The following is a 19,290-nucleotide window of genomic DNA, read 5'->3' as shown; positions in this document are numbered from 1 at the left end:
ACTTACCTCCACCCAGGACCCCCTCCCCCCCGCCCCGACATCAGCTTTCTCAAATACTGAAATTGATTAAAGATACCCTTTTATGAAATAATCATATTAATTGGGTCACTACATAATTAAATTATAAAAATAGAATTTCTAATGATGTAATAAATAGTTCAATACTGTAGAAGTTGGTTCCCAAATAGGACTTACTTTAATTACACAATACACATTTCACTTGAAATCCTCCTAGTTGTTCTGGGGGCATTTTTACTTAAAGACCTAGGACTAACTTTAGAAATTATCTTCACTATATTCCTCCATAATTATCAGTTTAACAGAGATCTGCATCAATTATGATTAGAATTAAAAAATGAGTGTAAAATTATCTATCTCAAAACAAAAGTCACCAAAGCTCTCTGGAAATTAACAGTACCAACTGATTGGATGAAAAATAAAAATCTTACAAAAAGTAAATTATTTTGTAAACACTTTTTTAAAATCAAAGTAAATCTAAAGTACTGAATTTTCCTGGCCTAATGTCTTGATGTGAATAAAATCTTAAGATCAACTGGGCACAGTGGATACATAGATTTAATGAAACCTGTAGCCATTTGGGAGGCAAAGATCAAGAGAAGTATAGTACAAGGCCAGCCCAAGCAAAAAAAAAAAGTGAGACCTCATCTCAACTAATCAAACTAAACAAAGTGGATGGTGCAGCCTTGTCAACCTAGCTCCAGAAGAAGCATAAATAGAAGAATCAGAAAGTGAGACTCTCTCAAAAACAAAGAGAGTAAAAAGGGCTAGAGGTATGACTGCAGCAGCAGTAGAGTACCTGCCTAGCAAGCATGAAATCCAGAGTTCAAACCCCAGTACTGCCAAACCAAAAACAAACCAAAAACAACAAAAAAAGTCATTATATTTAAAAATATTTCATTTTTATTCATTAATTTTTTTTTGCTTTTAGAGACTAGGTCTTGCTCTATTGACCAGGCTGATTTTGACTCTGATTCCAAGTACTAGAATTATAGGCATGAGCCACAATTCTCATTGCTTTAAAATAGTTAATTAGACTATGTCATAAGAATACATTTTCTTTGAAAATTGAGATCATAGGTTTACTTCCAACAGTCTAATCTGTTCAGTAAATGACACACACAAAATCAAATATTAATTGACACAATATTTTAAATATGAAAATGTATTAATATGAAGGGCAAGTGCTAACGAGATACAGAAAAGCACACCTGGATGACTGGATGGCAGTGTTAAAAATTAAAAATTAGGGACAGCTAGGCATTGGTGTTTCACATCTGTAATCCAAGCCATCTAGGGGGCTTAGATCTAGAAGATTATGGTCCAAAACCAGCCCTGGCAGAAAAGTCTGTGAGATTCTGATTCCAATTAACCAGTAAAATGCTGAACTGGAAGCTATTCCATGTAATAGTGGACTACCCATGAGCAAGAAAGCCAAGCAAGAATGAGGCCCTAGGTTCAAGTACTAGCGCTAACAAAATAAAGAAATAAAAGCAAAAACTGCAGTGCAGTTCTCGTGTGTGTGTGTGTGTGTGTGTGTGTGTGTGTGTGTATGTGTGTGTGTGTGTGGTGTGTGTGTGTGTGTGTGTGTGTGTGAATAGTGCTGCAATGAACATGATTGTCCTGGTAGCTTTAGTGTGGCCTTGTTTTTGTTCTATTGGATAAAATGTCCAAGAGTAGGATTGCTGGGTCATAAGGAAGCTCTATGTTTTAATCTTTTGAGGAACCTCCATACTGCTTTCCAGAGTGTTTAAACAAGTTTACATTCCCACTAACAGTATAGTAGTGTTCCTTTTTGGCATGGCAAGAGTTGTACTGCAGTTCTTGAAGTGAAGGTAACACTCATTCCTCATGGGACATGTGTTTTTGGCAGCTGGAGTACAATCCTTTCCACTTTTAGCAACATTTTCTACAAGTCATCTGCCTTCAGGGCTCTCCCTCCTGCCTAGGATCAAATAGGGAGCTGGTATCTAGGATCCAATGAAGGACTTCACCCAAGCCATTCAACATAACCAGGAAATGAATGAAAAATGCAGATGTCCAGGCCCTCCCAGACCTGCTGAATCAGAATCTCTGGTCATTGACACTCTATAAGCCTGAATGAAAGGTCCTTCTGGCTGTTCTGCTGAGCTAGTGACATGATCAAGGGTTCCTAATGTGATCTATGTGTAAGTCACAAGGAAATACTCTTTGCAGTTCTACCGATCCCACTCTACAGAATGCCATGTGTTCTTAACTACAATCATAGTCAATACCACTAAAGCAGGTCAGCTTGAAGGGCCTTTCCACAGAGAACTGATTAAGTGACATACCAATTTGGTCCTGTAGTTCTAATTTTATTGTGGCCATTTTCAAGTCCTTAGAGGCCTTAATGCACAATCAGGCGCATTCACAGGAGGACCGTCTTCCTGCCACCTTCACAGAAACAGTCTCCAGAACTGCAGGCAGCAGCACCCCTCCCAAGGACTCTGCTTACACACATTTATCAGTTTATGGAGGTGTTAAGGGAGAAATGACCTTATTTCTCAACCCTGTGCCCCTGAGAGAGAACTATTCTTCATTCAGTCACTAATGTTCAGGGCTGAGACTGCTTCCATGGAGGGAACAGAAAACCTCACCTAGCACCTGAGAAGAGTCTGGTATGGGCCTAAGAACACAGGGTACACCCCACACCCTTCCTCTTCCAATTCTCATGTTGTCTTTACATACCTTTTACAACATCTTTTATTTTCGTTTCCTTGAACACTGTCCAATAAGTGTGTTCAATGACTAAACTCCAGACTACACATCAGAGCATGGCTCTTTCAGACTCTTAAAAAGGCTGGTCACAGAGGGGTTACAATTACATACATAAGGTCATGAGTACATCACCTTGACAATAAAATTAAATTTAAAAAAATAAATAAAAAATAAAAGCTTAAAAAAAGCTGGTCAAACTCTTTGTTTCCAGCACTGAAATGAAATGAGCTACCTGGGAGTCTCAGGGCCATTATTTGTTCCTGACAAATAACCAACACTCCATGTTCTGAGAACTGAGATTCTCCAGCTACTGACTCAATCACACCATCAACCTTCCTCTCCGTTTTCAAACTCGTCCTTGACCTTATGAGAAGAGATATTTCAAAAGTATTACAGTACCTAAATCTCAATCTACCAAATTGCTTTGCTCTTCTAGCCTAGTAACCTTACGTGAGGAAAAAAAAAATAAAAGCTTGCTATGATTGTTCTTAGTGAAACAATTCTTGCTTGCTGGTTCCTACTACTTTCTTTTCTATCAGTACCCAACCATCTGCTTAACAGTATGTTTCCGAATGCTGCCAAGGATATAGAGTAAAATCAAAGAAATGCAGAGTCTTGATGGAACTTTCTTGTGGAAATACAATGTAAGCCACAATTGTGAACCACATACTTTGTCTTCTTAAGTTTCTTTCTATTTTTGAAGACAGATTAAAACATTAAAAGAAACAAGTAGAAGTAAGGTTGATAATACTTTTACTTTAACTCAAAAATAAAAAAATATGATCAGTCTCTGTTCTAATGCTCGGTGGCCACCATATTGGACAGTCCAAATACACGATGTCTTGATGTTTCCTGAGAAGTCAAGGTATCCACCCTCACTTCATTAGTCTTCATTATTCAACTTCATTATTCTTGGGTTCCAGTATCCTTCAGGAAATAAATTATCAACAGAGCTTCCTTGGTCCCACCTGCAGACTCCTCAGCACCTGAGAGATTATTCACCTCCATTTCAACCCAACTTCATATTCAGAAGAAGCTGAATTTGAAACAAGCCACTCTGCCCAATCTCTTAGGCTAGTGGTCAAGGAGAGATGTACTTTATGCTTCTTCATTCACCTTACTTAAGCATGATAAAGACGTGACTGTTCTTTCCATTCTTTTTATTCAGACAACAGAAGTGCAAGGAAAATAATTAAAAAGCAGGCATGATAAAAGGCTCTTAGGATGACAGAGAGGGCATAAAGCGGAGAAGTAGATTGGATTTTAGGGAAAGGGAAGAGCAGGTATGAAACAGGGAGATGTCTAGAGAGAGGTCTGGGGTACTCAGCTCAAGGTAAGGAGGACCCAGAATAGGATATAGGACTTTGTTTCACTTCACAATGGCCAGGCAAAATGACAGGCTGGTATCTCAGCTAGCTCTGGAGATACATACAGGAGAGGCAGGGGAATAAGAGAAAGGAAAAGAAGAGCAGGGTCTGAATAAAGATGGCTGATGCCCCAGGAAGGGACATCTCAGGGAGGGAGAAACCAGAATGAGGAAGGCCTTTGATTCCAGGGGCTAAGCAGGAGCTGGCAGGAGCCCAGTGTGAGGATTCCTAGCCTGGCCGCTGCCTTCAGTGTAGCGGCTGCTGACTTATTGGTCACATGCTTGCTCTGAGCTTTGGCTCAGATAGGGGGAAGAATTCCAGGGCAAGCTTCCCAGGTGCCCTGGGTTGTCTCTTCATGAGACCACAGAGCTCCAGCTAATACAGGAAAAATCTCTAAGCACAGTCAAAAGAGGTTTTCTGTTAGATTTGAGAAAGAAACGTTTCTTGTAAAAGGGTTGTTACTTTATATTTCAAAATTCAGGGGAAAACATACCTTTCTGACACAATATCTGTTTGGATTACTTTTTGACCAATCAAAATACCTTAGTTCCTCCAGGATGCTATTTTAAAAATATCATAAAGGAGGTGGCTTATAAACAACAGACATGGATCTCTCACAGTCCTAGAGGCTGGAAATAGAAGGTGTCAAACTGCAAACGTCACCAGGTAAAGGCTGTGTTCTAACTACACATGGTGACTTCTCACTGTGTCCTCATACAGGGCAAGAATGTGGGGCCTCAATGGCCTCTCTGCATAGGGCAAGGCATTAGGTCCTCTTCATGATTAATCATTTGTCAATATCTTCACCTTGAGGATGACGCTGCAGCACAGGAATCTGGGCCAAGACTCAAAACATTCAGATCATAACAGAGGGAAAAGAGAGACCAAAAATATGACTGTAAATGTGAAGACAATATGGCCTTGTTGTTATCTAATAATCAATGCATGTGTTTCTTCCATTTTCATTGCATCCCTTTGTGCCTAACAGGCAACGTTAAGGAGATGTGGCCTCACTTGTAAGGTACATGGGCAACTTCAACAGTGGTGGCAGGACTCAAAGAAATAGAAGGCCATTCTTTCACAAGGTATCAGGTCATGTCAGAAGATGTCCTGGGTAAGAAGTACCAGCGGAAACACATTCCCACTCTTGCACCAGGCAGTAACTTGGCTTCAGAGCACAGACATAAGCTCTACCTAAGAGGTAGCTGCCATGATAGAATGTTCAGTGAGAGAGGTAGCCCACAGGTCTTAGAGTTGCCTACTCTTGAAGAACAGACAAGACTCAATTCAACCCAACCAAGGAGCACCACAGCACGCACAACAGGCAAACCAATATTATATGATGAAGAAATGGAAAAGGACCAGTGCCTAGGAAAGACATCAATTACCATAAAAGCTGATCTCAATATGAACACTGGAGTGGGAAAAAAAGTTCAGTTGAACACAGAGCTCTTGTCATAATAGTTAAGAACTCCATTAAAACAGGTGTCCCAAAAAGCCGGGCGCCGGTGGCTCACGCCTGTAATCCTAGCTACTCAGCAGGCTGAGATCTGAGGATCACCGTTCAGAGCCAGCTTGGGCAGGGCAGTCCGTGAGACTCTTATCTCCAATAAATCACTAAAAAACCAGAAGTGGTGCTGTATCTCAAGCAGTAGAGTGCTCGCATTGAGCTGAAGAGGTGAGGGATAGTGCCCAAGCCCAGAGTTAAGGCCCACGACCAACAAAAAAAGACAGGTGGGCTGGGAAGGTGGCTCAGTGGTAGAGCGCTTGCTTTGCATGCCTGAGGCCCTGGGTTCGATTCCTCAGCACCACATAAGCAAAAAGAAAAAGCCAGAAGTGGCATTGTGGCTCAAGTGGTAGAATGCTAGCCTTGAGCTGAAGAGCTGAGGGACAGCGCCCAGGTCCAGAGTTCAGGCCCCACGACCGGACCCAAAAAAAAAAAAAACAAAAACAAAGACAGCTATCCCAAAATCTTACCTACTATTTGGTCACAGGCCGCCCATGATTGTCACAGTTCCTGGTTGATCCTGCCATGATCAATTCTAGATTTAAACCAACAAACACATGAACCAAATAAAAGACTACAGGCTAGCAGTTCTAAAGAAGAACATATAGAAAGAAACGCTTCATCACAGGAATTCATAAGTTTTACCTATATCCAACTGCTTAGCTATTTAAATCTTAAAGCTAATGCCTCAGGAAGAAATCTAAAATTCTGTCAGTGGAAATGCATCAAATATCTCAACTATAAAGAGCCATCATGCAATGCAGCAATTGTCAATGTCAATAAAGTACTTAATACACACACACACACACACACACACACACACACACACACACACATAATTGTGGGAACATGGAAGGATTAGGTAAGGGTCTGCTTCATAGCATCACAACCATTATTATATGGGCTAATGGAGGAAATAGTAGTCATAAGTAACTGACAATTTCTGGGGGAGAAAAAGATACATCATCACACAGTTCCCTCTTAATATTTACTAGGTTAGATAATAATGACATCTATCATTAAATCGGAAACCTATCACATTTTAAAAACAGATAATGAATATTTTCAAGCTTCAAAATGCTTCTCTACCTGATTAAACCTGAAAACTGAGTCAGAATGCACGCTGTAAATGTAGCTGCTTCAACCTTAAACTTAAATATAAGCTACACTGGGGACAAACTATAAAAGGGAACACCTAGTCTCTGTAGAACTAAAAGTTGGGACTATCCATGAACGTCATCTCTATGTGCACTCTGCAAAGACCATGCAGAGTAGGAAAGAGGAGATATTGACATCACAATTTTCCTTTCCTCGACAACATCAGCCAGAGAAAGCTAAAAAAAAGTTGCTACCGTCAATAACCTTACTGTTTCACAGAAAAGATGCCCCAAACCAAGATACCACCTCCAGATGCAGCATCAAAACTGAGTCAATGAAGGAAATACTGGCAGGAAGAGATGAGTATGAGTGGCTAGCACAACCCAGACATGCTTTATGGAGATAACTCACCATAGTAGAAGACTACACTATTACTTTCAGAAACTGATGCAAAAACAGCTTACTCAACTACCAAAGCGCTTTGATTGTATTACAGGTATACAGTATTTAACATTAGGTGCTAACTGGGATAGTTATGGGTTGCCCAGATTTTTATTAAAGTTTATTTCTCTTTGTGTCTGTGTTTTGGGATGAGATTATCATTGAATTGTTGGGCTGAGTAAAGCAGATGGCCCTCTTCAATATGAATATTAGCCAGTCAGTTGGGGAGGGGAAGATAGGATTTTTCTCTACCTGGCTGACTGCTTGAGTTGTGTTTCCCTCACCTTAGAATTCTCAGCCTCCCTAATCACATGAGTGAATTTCTCTTAATAATTCTCTACTACTATTCTGTTTCTCTGTAGAATCCTGAAACAAGGGTGTGTGTGTGTGTGTGTGTGTGTGTGTGTGTGTGTGTGTGTGTGTGTGTGTGTGTGTGTGTGTGTGTGTGTGTGTGTGTGTGTGTGTTTATATATATTTCTGTCAGATAATCTGAAAAATAAAGAGATTGATTAATTTAAACACAAAAATGTATGGAGGGCTAGGAAGTTGGCTCAGTGGTAGAGTGCTTGCCTCGCAACCATGAGGCCCTGGGTTCGATTCCTCAGCACCACATAAGCAGAAAAAAGCCGGAAGTGGTGCTGTGGCTCAGTGGTAGAGCACTAGCCTTGAGCTGAAGAGCTGAGGGACAGTGCCCAGAGTTCAGGCCCCACAACTGACCAAAAAAAAAAAAAAAAAGACTGAATTTTGAGGACAGTCCATTCAAACTCCATCTTAACATAAAAGGCCAGACATAATAGCATGTATCTGTAATTCCAACTACTACAGAAAGCATAAATAGGATTATCAATGTCTAGACTAGCGCTGACAAAAAAAAGACCCCCCCCCCCCAAAAAAATATGTATGGAGAGATATTTGATGCCATGTTGGTATGGTTAATTAAAAAGCTCAGTGATGTGATTTCTTTATTACTAACTCACAGCATCTGAACAGCACAATGTAGCATGCTGAAATTAATCTGGAAGAGTCTTATGAAAATGGCCACAGGATTACCACCCAAGATAGTTCAGTCCTGTGCTAGTGAATTTTGAAAGGACAGAAAATCCCTTCAGGAATATGAGACAAAGGGGAGGACCATACAAATATCACACTGAGGTAAGAACAGAAGGCTTCTAACTGGAAAAATGTGGCCACTGTGATGTTCACACTCAATGCTGGGACACACACACACACACACACACACACACTACAAACACAAGTTCCATGGCATGTGTGAGCCTTTATCACCTGTAAGCAAAGCTTCATTAAAAAGCAATTGTACTCATAAATTAGATGGAACCCCCTGGTATAACTACTTAAATTTTTAAAAAAAGAAGAGCATACATTTTCTTAGGCATCATCTAAAAGAATATTTCAACTACCCACAAAATATTTATTTGTGTGATGGTGATGCTTTCCCCACTAAAAGATACATAAATATAAATCCATAACTGAAAACTAGAATAAAATAAAATGCCAATTAGACTAAGTTCCTAGGCAGCCTCTGCCCTCAGACATGGAGAATACTTTGGTTACAATATCAGATAATGTTTTATGGTTGCACACCTGGCTTGTGCTGAAGCCAACAGAAGCTGTGAAGCATACTCATGACTAATCACATTAAAAAAAAAAAAAACAATGCAATCATCTCTCTCCTACCCTCACGGTCACTAAACAAGAACAGGATTTATGAGGAAGAAAAACATCTGATTCTCAAGAAACACATCATTCCAATGAGCAATCATTGGAAAGAACACAGGCCAGGGACATATTGAAAGGATTTTTTCAATCCTTAACTCACAATCAAGTATACAATATGACTCCCAATTCACTTTGTTTTAATGATGTAGTCAAAACACAGACGTATTATCAGGAATCTCTGGGGTTTCCCAACATTGCCAAGTATACAATTTCCAACTCTCTAGTTTTTTTCACCAAGAATGAGGAAGCAGTGACTCTTGGTAGCTGGGAAAAGAAAACTGGCCAATGTGTTTACACAACTGTAGTAATTAAAAATGAACACACACAATTGTACACTATCTATGCAAGATTTTGAAGATAAGTCTGTATTTTATTTACTAAACTTCACCCAAGACTGAAGCCAATAAGCAAGTATAGAGACAAATACATATTTCTAAAATAAATGTGACATACATACTGATAGCAACAAAATCAATATACCAAGCGGTCATTATAATGGGATAGGACATCAATACCGGTGACATGACATAGCTTAGTCCATACAGGTAATAATCTACAAGCCGAGTCAAAAGATCAGGCTGCCAGGTACACCTTGATTTGGAGGCTGGAAAAATGCAGTACTTGCAGCAGTTTAACAAGCATTGGTTACTTTCACAATAGATGCTTTTCCCCACCATGTTTACCTGTAGTTTCTGTATAATGAACTGAGTACCTGTGAGCAGCAACTTAGGCAGTAAGAAAGTTCGGAGCACTCAACTTAAAGACTAATACATGATATTTTCTACAATGTCAAAGTCTTACAACATGCATGTCCTACTACACTAAGAAACACAGTCTTCTAATACAAACTCTTCCACTCTTCCAAGCCCTCCCTCCCATAATCATTCATCAAAGACTGCTCAGACAATGCTCACCAGACCTCAGGCAGATACAAGAACACGTATTTCCCATCAGGCCTTGCAGCTGTGTTCCAGGGACCCGCAACACAAGGCCTTCCTGGTGGGCAGCAGCATCCTTCCAGTCAGCTCAGTGAGCCCTCATTCAGTCAGTGCCTCGGGGCAGGCCACAGAGCTGGGTACTGAACCTGCAGCACTTTGTCAGAGTGCCTTGCATCTTGCGAGAGGTGCCCTCAACCCAAAACAAAATGTAGAGAGGGAGGGAAGAAGGTGATAAACAAAATTCAATAGGACAGCTGGGGCCTGTATCTGGCAAAGGGGATGCTCTAGCTTTAGCAGTCAAAGTAAATCTGAAATAGTGACCGTCATCCTGTGACCAGTGTGATGAGAATCGAAGAGAGAAATGACGATGGATGTGAAGTCTGTGAGCCAAATGCAAAGGACAGTAACAAAGTGCATTTTACAGGCATCATCTTACTTTACCTCCACAATGAGCCTAGAATGGCGGTGGTACAGCCATCACCATTACGCATACTATAAACTGAGGTACAAAAGCCCCAAGTGCTTTGCTTGGGGTTCACCCAGAGAAGATCTGGGTCCCCAGACACACTCCACTTCATGATGTGCCACTCTATCCTCTCAGGATTCAGATTAGTTATTCCTTCAGTGGTCTCCTACTACATCTATCTTCAGCCTGGGATTACCAAGGGCCATGACCCATATTCTTGACTCGCCCAGGGCTGCCCAAATTCAGGACCCATTATTGACTTTGCACAGCCCCTAAGGTGCACAGAGAAGTCAACTCCCCTCAATCACAGCAGATGTAGCCACCAATACTAGATACTGAACCTGTAGCAGTTTGTCAAAGTACCTAGGTCTCTACAAGGCTCACAGTCTTCAGTATACATGGAGGCAAACAAAATGAATTCCTCTTTCAGCCATATGGAAAGTGTCAGAATAGTCACTTATACGTGGCAAGGTCTATAGCCACTCCAGCATGAAGGGGGTAATACCCAACCTTCCTCCTCACTGTCCTGCCAAACACAGAACTGAGCTGTATCACTCAGACACAAACAAGAATAAATACAAGTGGGTACTTCTTGTTAGCTTCATCTCCAGTTTGGGTCTAGTTTCCCACTGCATACCTGCAAGGAGGACTCATATTGCCACAGGTGTCTGGTCACAAACTGGCAAGTGGTCGGTTCTTTCTCAGTGGTATGGAAATTTAGTGGTGCAGTAGGTGAATAGATAGATACCTGGATGCTTACACACACTGGAATCTTTCTATCTCCTCTGCTTTCTTCCAGTTCACCAGCACTGCTCTCAGCAACTTTGTAACTGGATTCCTGATTCTACTTTCTCCAACGATTAATATCCACTCTACATACACGGTTTCCAAATTTGCAAATTAGAGCCTGGTCCTCTTGGGAGCATAGCCTTGAACATTTCCCACCAAGCATACAATAAATGGAAAATTTCCTCTATGGCCTACAGGGCTCTGCTGCCTGGAATTCTTTGCTGCTGTCCTATGTGCCTTGCAAAGGGAGGTTCTACTTACCACAGGACCTTTCTGAGTTCATCTATGTTCAGACCTTCCAAATATTGCTGTCTTTTTAACCCTAGTCTCAACTCTGAGGTAGGCTCTCCCACATCACCCAGCTCAGATGGGAAAATTGTCCCCATTCTTTACTGGGCTTGTTATTGCCTTGATTGTTTATTTCTTTCATGTATTATCTGTTTTCCCACATGACATTATAAAGCTACAAAGAGGCAAGGAGTAAGTGTGTTGTGCCAGGTGCTATTAGCCTAGTAACTCAGGAGGATGAGATCTGAGTATAAGGTTTGAAGCTAAAGCCCAAAATGCTTATCTTCAATTAACTAACAAAAAGCCAGATGTAGAGTTGTGGTTCTAGTGGTAGAGCACCAACCATGATCAAGGAAAGCATAACAAGAGTGCAAGGCCCTGAGTTCAAGCCCCAGTACCAGCACGAAGTAAATAAATACAACAATGTCCTCTATAAATATGATTTTACTATAATCACAGAAGAAATTATTAAAATCCATTCACTGGCATTATTACTGCTTTTAATGGAACAAAAAAATCTCTGGCAAGAATGATCATTTCAAAGATTATGATACCCCTTGAAAAAGACAATTAAAAAGATGAAACAAACCAGGTACTGGAGGCTTATGCCTACAATGCTAGCTACTTGGAAGGCCGAGAACAGGAGTCTTAGGTTCCAGGCCAGCCTAGTCTGTTAAGACTCATATAAGTAGAAGAAGCAGGTATTGTGGTATGTACATGTCATCCCTACAATAATGAGAAATCTAAAATAGACATATCATAATTCAGTTATATACCTTGGCAGGAAGCAAGACTGTATCTCAAAAATAACCAGCATAGAACAGAGCTGGAGGCAGTTCAGCTGTAGAGTGACTGTCTAGCAAGCAAGAGGCCCTGAGTCCAAACCCCAGTACAGCTAAAAACATAAAATAAAAGTGAAATGAAAAAGAGACAACTTTTAAATGGCTCTATGAAGAAAAACCTCATGTCTCAACATAGACACTTAAAACTTTTGTGTGCTTGTGCACGGTGTTTTTAAAGGCCTTATTTAAAAGTAGACAATTTCAAAAACCATTGATGTTAGCCTAGTGAATAAAGCATATCACAGGATCTTTACAGTTCTTCCAGAATCCTACCTGGCAAATGAAGTCGTTTCCTTTAACATAGGTATTTAGCTTTGAACTTGTCTCTCTAAAGCATTTACAATTTAAAAGTCCTAGTTTAAAATTGTTCCATCAACCACAGATCCACTGTTAATATCAGTAACACTGGCAAAAGGAGGTAATTTGCATTCCTTACTAAGATTTCCTCCCCCATCCCAAATTTAAAAACCAAGAAAACAAAACAACAATCAAGCCCCATCACCAACATAAAAACAAAGAAAGAAAGAAAAATACCACTATCTCCTCATAAGGGGAGGAGATCTAAGATACCAGACATAAGATACTAGAACAGGTGTCTACATGATTCAAATTCATTAATAATTTTATAACACAAAAGGATCATTCAGAGAAGAACCCAGAGGTTAACTGTACACAGAGTGACAAAGAACTTTGGAGCAGTGGAAAACCTTGGTATGTATATGACATTCACCCCGATGAAAAGCTAACTCTCCAACAGCCACCTCCAACAATCTTCCAAAAACATCACCCCCACCACTAACTTCCACTCCTCAACCCCAGGCTCAGTGCCACACTTAGCACTCAGGACATGATTTGCTCACTCTGCAGAACACTTCTCAAATATTTCCTCTTTTGTACTTTTTAAAGGTTTCAGTTCTAAAAAAGAACAACTGTTGTTTCAAATATTAAATTAGGCTCTACCTAAACTTCAAAATAAAAATAATGATTACATAAAAGGGAGATTTGATCCAGAGCTTCATAAATCATCCTAATCCTCTGTGCTGTAATTAAAAGTTCCCAATGAATAAACCTATTTTAATCCAAGGTTAAAAAGAGGTAAAAGCAGAGCTAAGATTGTCCCCAAATCACCTGGAGAAAGAAGCCAAAAACAGACCCAATGCCTTTTAGTGCTTCAACATCTAAGCGGTTTTATTTTAGCTTTTGTAGAGCTGAATGAAGTTAAACCTGCCATCCCTCTTGACTCTACTTAAACAAGTAATCTTTACAAAAGTATTGTGAAAAATGTAAAGGTCTTGTCCTCTGAAAATAATAATCAGCTCCATTTCTCCTGCATTGGACTCTTGGATGATCAAATGCTACCTGTAAAATCCAGAGCCCAGCACTAAGTCACCTACATTTGTTGGTACTATAACCCCCCAAAGAAAGTAGCAGGTATGTCCAGAAGCCAAATGAGGCACAAGCTTGTTCCTTAAAGTATGACAGAAAGATCCACAGGCTAAGGGGACATACTTGGTACTTATTAGTTACATGACTGAGACAGGTCACTTCACCGATAGAAAGAAAGTAACTGAAATGATTGGGAAAGCAATGTCAACTGCCTAGTGATAGCGCCACTGTACAGAGACGTGCTATTCACAAGCAATCCCCAACAGCAGCTTATTAAAAACTCAGCAACCCCTTTTCCTGAGTGTATTTATCCACATCCTAGCATGGATGCCATCATTGCATAGAATGAACTTATTTTTCATAGGTGAGTCATGACATTGTAAAGCTTCGGTCTTCATCCTGAACATCAATTCTCATTATATCACGCCAAGAGCCAGAAAATGATAATAATCAAAATAAAAGAAAACGGATGCTTGGAAGTTATTTCTTTAAATAAACGCTACATGCAAGTAGGTTTCTGATCATTTGTTTCTCTCTGCCAAAGTATGTACTGTTTTAAGTCCAAATTAGCTGGAGATCTAGGCTAAGGTTGGTCCATTTGCCACAAATATGGTAAAATAAAAATAAAGGGTACCACTGGCTAATGTTTTTACAAACAATTTTGTATAACACCTAGAAAACTATGGCTTTCTGAGTAAAAAAAAATCTGTCCAAATGAAAGTCCTAAAAGATTGAAAATACCACAAGCCAACTTAAAAAAAAAATGAAACTTTTATTCCTAGGAGATCTGTAGGGTAGTGTCTGTGTGGTGACAGTATGTTTCAAGAAAAGTCAAGGAACAAATGGTTCAACCCAAGGGACTTACTCAAACCTGTGCCTAGGCTGCCAGCATTAGCCACAGCTCCACCTACTGCTACAATACCAACACTGTGCTTGCCTACAGTGGGGCTAGTTCTGCAGGTATGGGCTCCAAGTGTGAATGAATGCAAAGCTTTCTATTAAGCTAGGAAGTTATTTAAGAATGAAAAGCTGTCACTTCAAAGGCAATGTGGGGGTAGGCTTGAGTCAAGTGAGGATCTTAAAATATGTAAACTGCAAACACAGGACAAGTAAGCAGTTTTAATATTCCTTAGCTAGTTGGACTGTAAATCTTACTCAAGATTTTAATACATGGCCCTGTGCTGGTAGCTCAGGCCTGTAATCAGCTACTCAGGAAGCTAAGATCTGAGGATCATGGACTAAAGCCAAGCTAGGAAGAAAAGACCATGAGACTTTTATCTCCACGTCACCATCAAAAAAGCCAGAAGTGGAGGTGTAGCTCAAGTGATAGAGCACTAGCCTTGAGCTGAAAATGCCAAGTGAGAGGGAAGCCCTGAGTTCAAAACCCAAATACAAAAAAGGGAGTGGGGGGACTGGCAAGATGGCTCAGTGGTAGAGTGCTTGCCTTGCATGCATGAGGCCTGGATTTGATTCATCAGCACCATATAAGCAGAAAAAAGCCGAAATGGCACTGTGGCTCAAGTGGTAGAGCATTAGCGTTGAGCTGAAGAGCTGAGGGACAGCGCCCAAGGCCCAGAGTTCAGGCCCCATGACCCACCAAAAAAAAAAAAAAAAGATTTCAAAGCATGAGTAAGAATTATATGTTTGAGTAGATGAATAGACAGATGATGTATTTACCTTTTATTACTTCTAGCCTGGAGTAACAGTTAACTGCTGGGCCAACACAGTTTCTAAACTAAGGATTGGAAATATTCCAGAGCTAGAAGGAAAGCGGGGGTGTTCCAGGTGTTTCACAGTCCAACTTCCACATTTTCCCTAATGCCTAAGTTTCTCTTTGGACAATTAGGCCTATAAAAATTGATAATCAATTCTTACTATGAAATGCTCCAGGGCATGGGTGGTTCAAGGCTGTGGTCTTGGCCCTTACATATCTCTTACATAAAATCTACCAACCAACCTTTTCTAGGCATCCAGAATACACATGGCAGCTTGTCAGTCTTAAGCAAAACAACAAAGCAACCTCAATTCTGATCTAAAATTAAACCACAGGCTTAAAATAGACTATGGCTTAAAATATCTGGGATTACAACAAATAAAACCACCACTTTGTCAAACTAAATAGAAAAACCACATGGGTTGATAATAAATGTAAAAAGAATACTGTCTAATATTTACCTAGCTAGCTCCACAGGCCAGCACTGTGCTAAATCCTACAGTTTATCAAGTTCGTAAGGCAATAGGTTGAATACAATAGGGGAAATCAATGGGAATCGCCATCCAAGAATTTCAGCTTACTGTTAACTTGACTCATGCTAAAATAAGTTATGCTTCATAAGTAGCTCCTTTGAGTAGCCAGATATTTCCAAGTCACAAAATGAATACCAAAAAAAAGTCTACGCAGGTATCTCTCTAGAAATGACTGTAGGAGTAAACTGGGGATGAAGGGCTGGGAGGGGACCCAGTGGATGCTAAATAAATATTTTCCACGCCAGCAGAGGAAATGAAGAAAATGGAAGTCATACTATTCATCCTACAAAAATGCTGATTCCACTATCATACTCCTCTTTGCAAAAATAGACTAGTTAGCAGTCCTCGCAAATTGCCAGCCATGCAATGTTGTCACAGATGTGGGCCAGATTTTACAGAGGACCTAACTTGGCTGTGAGGGGAACCCAGTGTTTGCCTGGGTCTTAGGCAGGAGAGAAAGCCTGTTCATTTATTTATATTTGGGGGTGCAGTGGGGAGGGAAGGGGGATTGCGGGTGGTTCCATAAACCTGAAGAACAACTTGAAAGGGTTAAAAAAGCCGGCACCAGGTGTCTTCTTTCCACTCTGCAGAGGAACTGAAGCACACAGCAGAGTTATCTCTGCATCCTCCTCCCCAGGCCAGCTTGGGGTGGGGGGGGACCTGTCACTGCTGTTTACACCCTGTGGCTCCGGTGCTAACAGGAGGAGGGCCCCGGGCTGGGCAGTGTAGGCATCGGTCTTCCTAAAGCCTGCCTGCACGCGCGCTTTGTTGCCAAGTTCTTCGCTCCGCTGCGGTGACGGGGGCACCAGAGAGCCAGGGAGAATTTAATTTTATTTCCAATCTGTATGCTTTCAAAGAAAGTGGAGACAATTGAGGCCATGGGAGGAGCTGGCGGGGTGAAGGCGAAAACAAACTTTGAGGTCCTGGGGATCTGCCTCCCCCCACCCCCCCATACCTCCCAGCCAGAGATCAAGCCGTACTGCTGATTCCAAAGTATTTATAGACAGATCATGAACCAAGCAGGGGCCAAGCGGCGTCCGCGTCTCTGCCCCGGCCCCGGCCCCGTCCCTGCCTCTCTCGATCGTGCAGCCGGCTCCATTCCCAGCCACGGCCGGGACCCGGTTCTGTGCCCGGCCTCCCCGCGGAGCCCGGGATGCTATGCCGAGCGCCGAGCGGGCACCGGGCGCCGCGCCCCCCAATGGCGGCCCGGAACGCCAGCCAAGGTCCACCTGGGCCAGAGAGCTCCCAGGCCGGGTGGAGGGACCCCGGCTGGGAGCGGAGGCGGCAGACGCGGGCCCGGCTTTGCTCCGGGTGGCGCGGCCGCGCACCGAGTCGGCATTGTCCATAGGCGGAGCGCGGAGCGGACACCAATCCCCGACCCCAATCGGTGAACCCCACTTTCCCACCACTGCACAGCCTACCTCAGTCGCGCCCCCCACCGAGTCCCGGAGGTGAGGGCCAAGCCCGGCGCCAGGTTCCCGGGGACGGCGAGGAAGGAGAGTCAGGGCCCCGCGAGGGACGGCGGGCCGTGCGCGCGCTGCAGGCGCCCCCGAGTCCTCGCAGCCGCCGGCACCGAGCGGACACGGCTGGCTGAGGCGGCCCAGAACGCGCGGCCGCGGAGGGCAGGGCGCGAGCGGGGTCTGTGCCGAGTGGGAGGGAACTTGGAGCGAGTTGCCGTGGCCGAGGGCGCGTGTCTCCCGGTGAATGTGCACGCCCCCCTCGCGGCGCCCCGCCCCGTCCTGCCCGCTGCCCCCCCTCCCCGCTCCAACTTCTCCCCTCCCAGCCTGCTCCCTCCCTCACTCCCCCACCAGTCCATCAGGGACTTCCTTCTGCCCCCCTCCCGACCCCCACGTTGAGACCCGGCAGCACTGGCCACCTAGAATCAAGATGGTGAATAGTTTCACCCCATCTGGTCGTCAGCTATTTGAGACTATCTCCATGCCCCACTATCTTGTAACTTCCAAACCCTCTGTCATCTTGAGTATTAAATGTTTGGAGAAAAATAGTATTTTAGAAAAAAAAAAAATCACACCCCTGATGTGCTGCCTCGATGTGGGTCAGGTGATGTTTCAAACTTGAGAAAATGTTTTTGTGATTCATCTCATCGTGTATTGTGTCTATAATGCATGCAGGGGGTTGTTTTGGTTTTTTGTTTTGTTTTGTTTCGTTTTTGTGCTTAGTGGCCTGCTGTTCTTTGTGGAGGAAGGGTGGTTGTTGTAGGAAGATTTAAAAAGTTCTAATTTAGTTTTGCTCCTGGGAACTCTAATAGATGGAATCCATGTTTATCCAACTTATTGAATTTGAGCCCCAAGTGCTGGTGGCTCAGGCCTGTAATCCTAGCTACTTGGGAGGCTGAGATCTGAGGATCGTGGTTCAAAGCAGCCCAAGCAGAAAAAGTGAGACTCTTATCTACAATTAACCACCAGAAAACCAGAAAACCGGAAGTGGTGCCCTAGCTCAAAGTGGTAGAGCCCTATCCTTGAGCAAAAGACCTCAGGGTCAGGGCCTAGGCCAGTGAATGACTCAAAAGAAAGCAAAAGCTATTGAATTTAGATAAGATAGAGTTTCACAAATTACTACTTCTTCATAAAAAACATTTCCTTTACCGAACGTTTTTTTTTTTAAAACCTGTAGTCCATTTGAAATACACACTGCCATCCATCCTATTTTCTCAAAAAGGTTATCTATTTGCATTCAGATAGGGGACCTTTGGGTTAATCTACTTTTGAAACTCCCAAGTAAATAAAACTCAGATTCCTATAATAATCATGGCTATTTGCATGCATGTCCCTTTAATAAGTGACATTATACTGGGTTTAAGTGGAACTTTGGCATAAGAATGCATTTTTATGATTAGAGATGATGTTGTAGCCTCCATTAGTCTGTAACAGTGGATAGTGGAATGAAGTTATTTCTTATAATGATAACAATTTCTCATAATTGCCATACCAATTGTAGCCAGCTTCACGCCCTCCAGAAAGCTGTTTTGTCCTAAGTCCATGGCTGCCTGCCACTGAGTGTGACTAGAACACATACCTTCCTGCCACTTCAATGGCATGTGGTCCCCTCCTCCCTTTCCCTCCCCCAGCCAAATGAAATATATTGAGTTCCCTGGGTTTAGAAGGTTGGAAGGATATGACCTCATTAGGAAAAATGCAATCCTTTTCCTGGATAATGAGGAGACTCCTGAGGCCAGGCCAGGGGAGCCTTCTGTCACTGGAGGTACCCTACCACAGAACAGAGTCAAACCAGAAGAACACCTTGCAGAGCAAGAAACAGATCCAGACAGCATCAGAAACTGCCACACTTTTAACTTCTGAGAAAATACACTTATAAATTGTCTTCCCTGCTCATGTTGTTTCCATTTAGGTTTCCTTTCAAATTTTTTGCTTATAAAGTCACAAAGATTATAAGCATAAGATCTATG

At 42.2% G+C, this 19,290-nt stretch overlaps 1 protein-coding gene across 1 annotated transcript in view; it reads right to left on the bottom strand.

Moving 5' to 3' along the window:
* The window catches only part of Fam110b (family with sequence similarity 110 member B), a 148,885-nt gene extending 131,492 nt beyond the window's left edge, over positions 1-17,393 (bottom strand). The window contains exon 1 of the mRNA XM_042666206.1: positions 17,285-17,393. The gene's annotated coding sequence lies outside the window, so the exon portion shown is untranslated. The remainder of the gene's footprint in view (positions 1-17,284) is intronic.
* Between the last annotated feature and the right edge of the window lie 1,897 nt (positions 17,394-19,290).

Source organism: Dipodomys spectabilis, unplaced genomic scaffold (genome assembly GCF_019054845.1).
Source record: "Dipodomys spectabilis isolate Male_0828 unplaced genomic scaffold, ASM1905484v1 ptg000015l, whole genome shotgun sequence".
Classification (NCBI taxonomy): Eukaryota; Metazoa; Chordata; class Mammalia; order Rodentia; family Heteromyidae; genus Dipodomys; species Dipodomys spectabilis.
The sequence above is the reverse complement of the archived record's forward strand: the minus strand, read 5'-3'. Positions and strand labels throughout refer to the sequence as shown.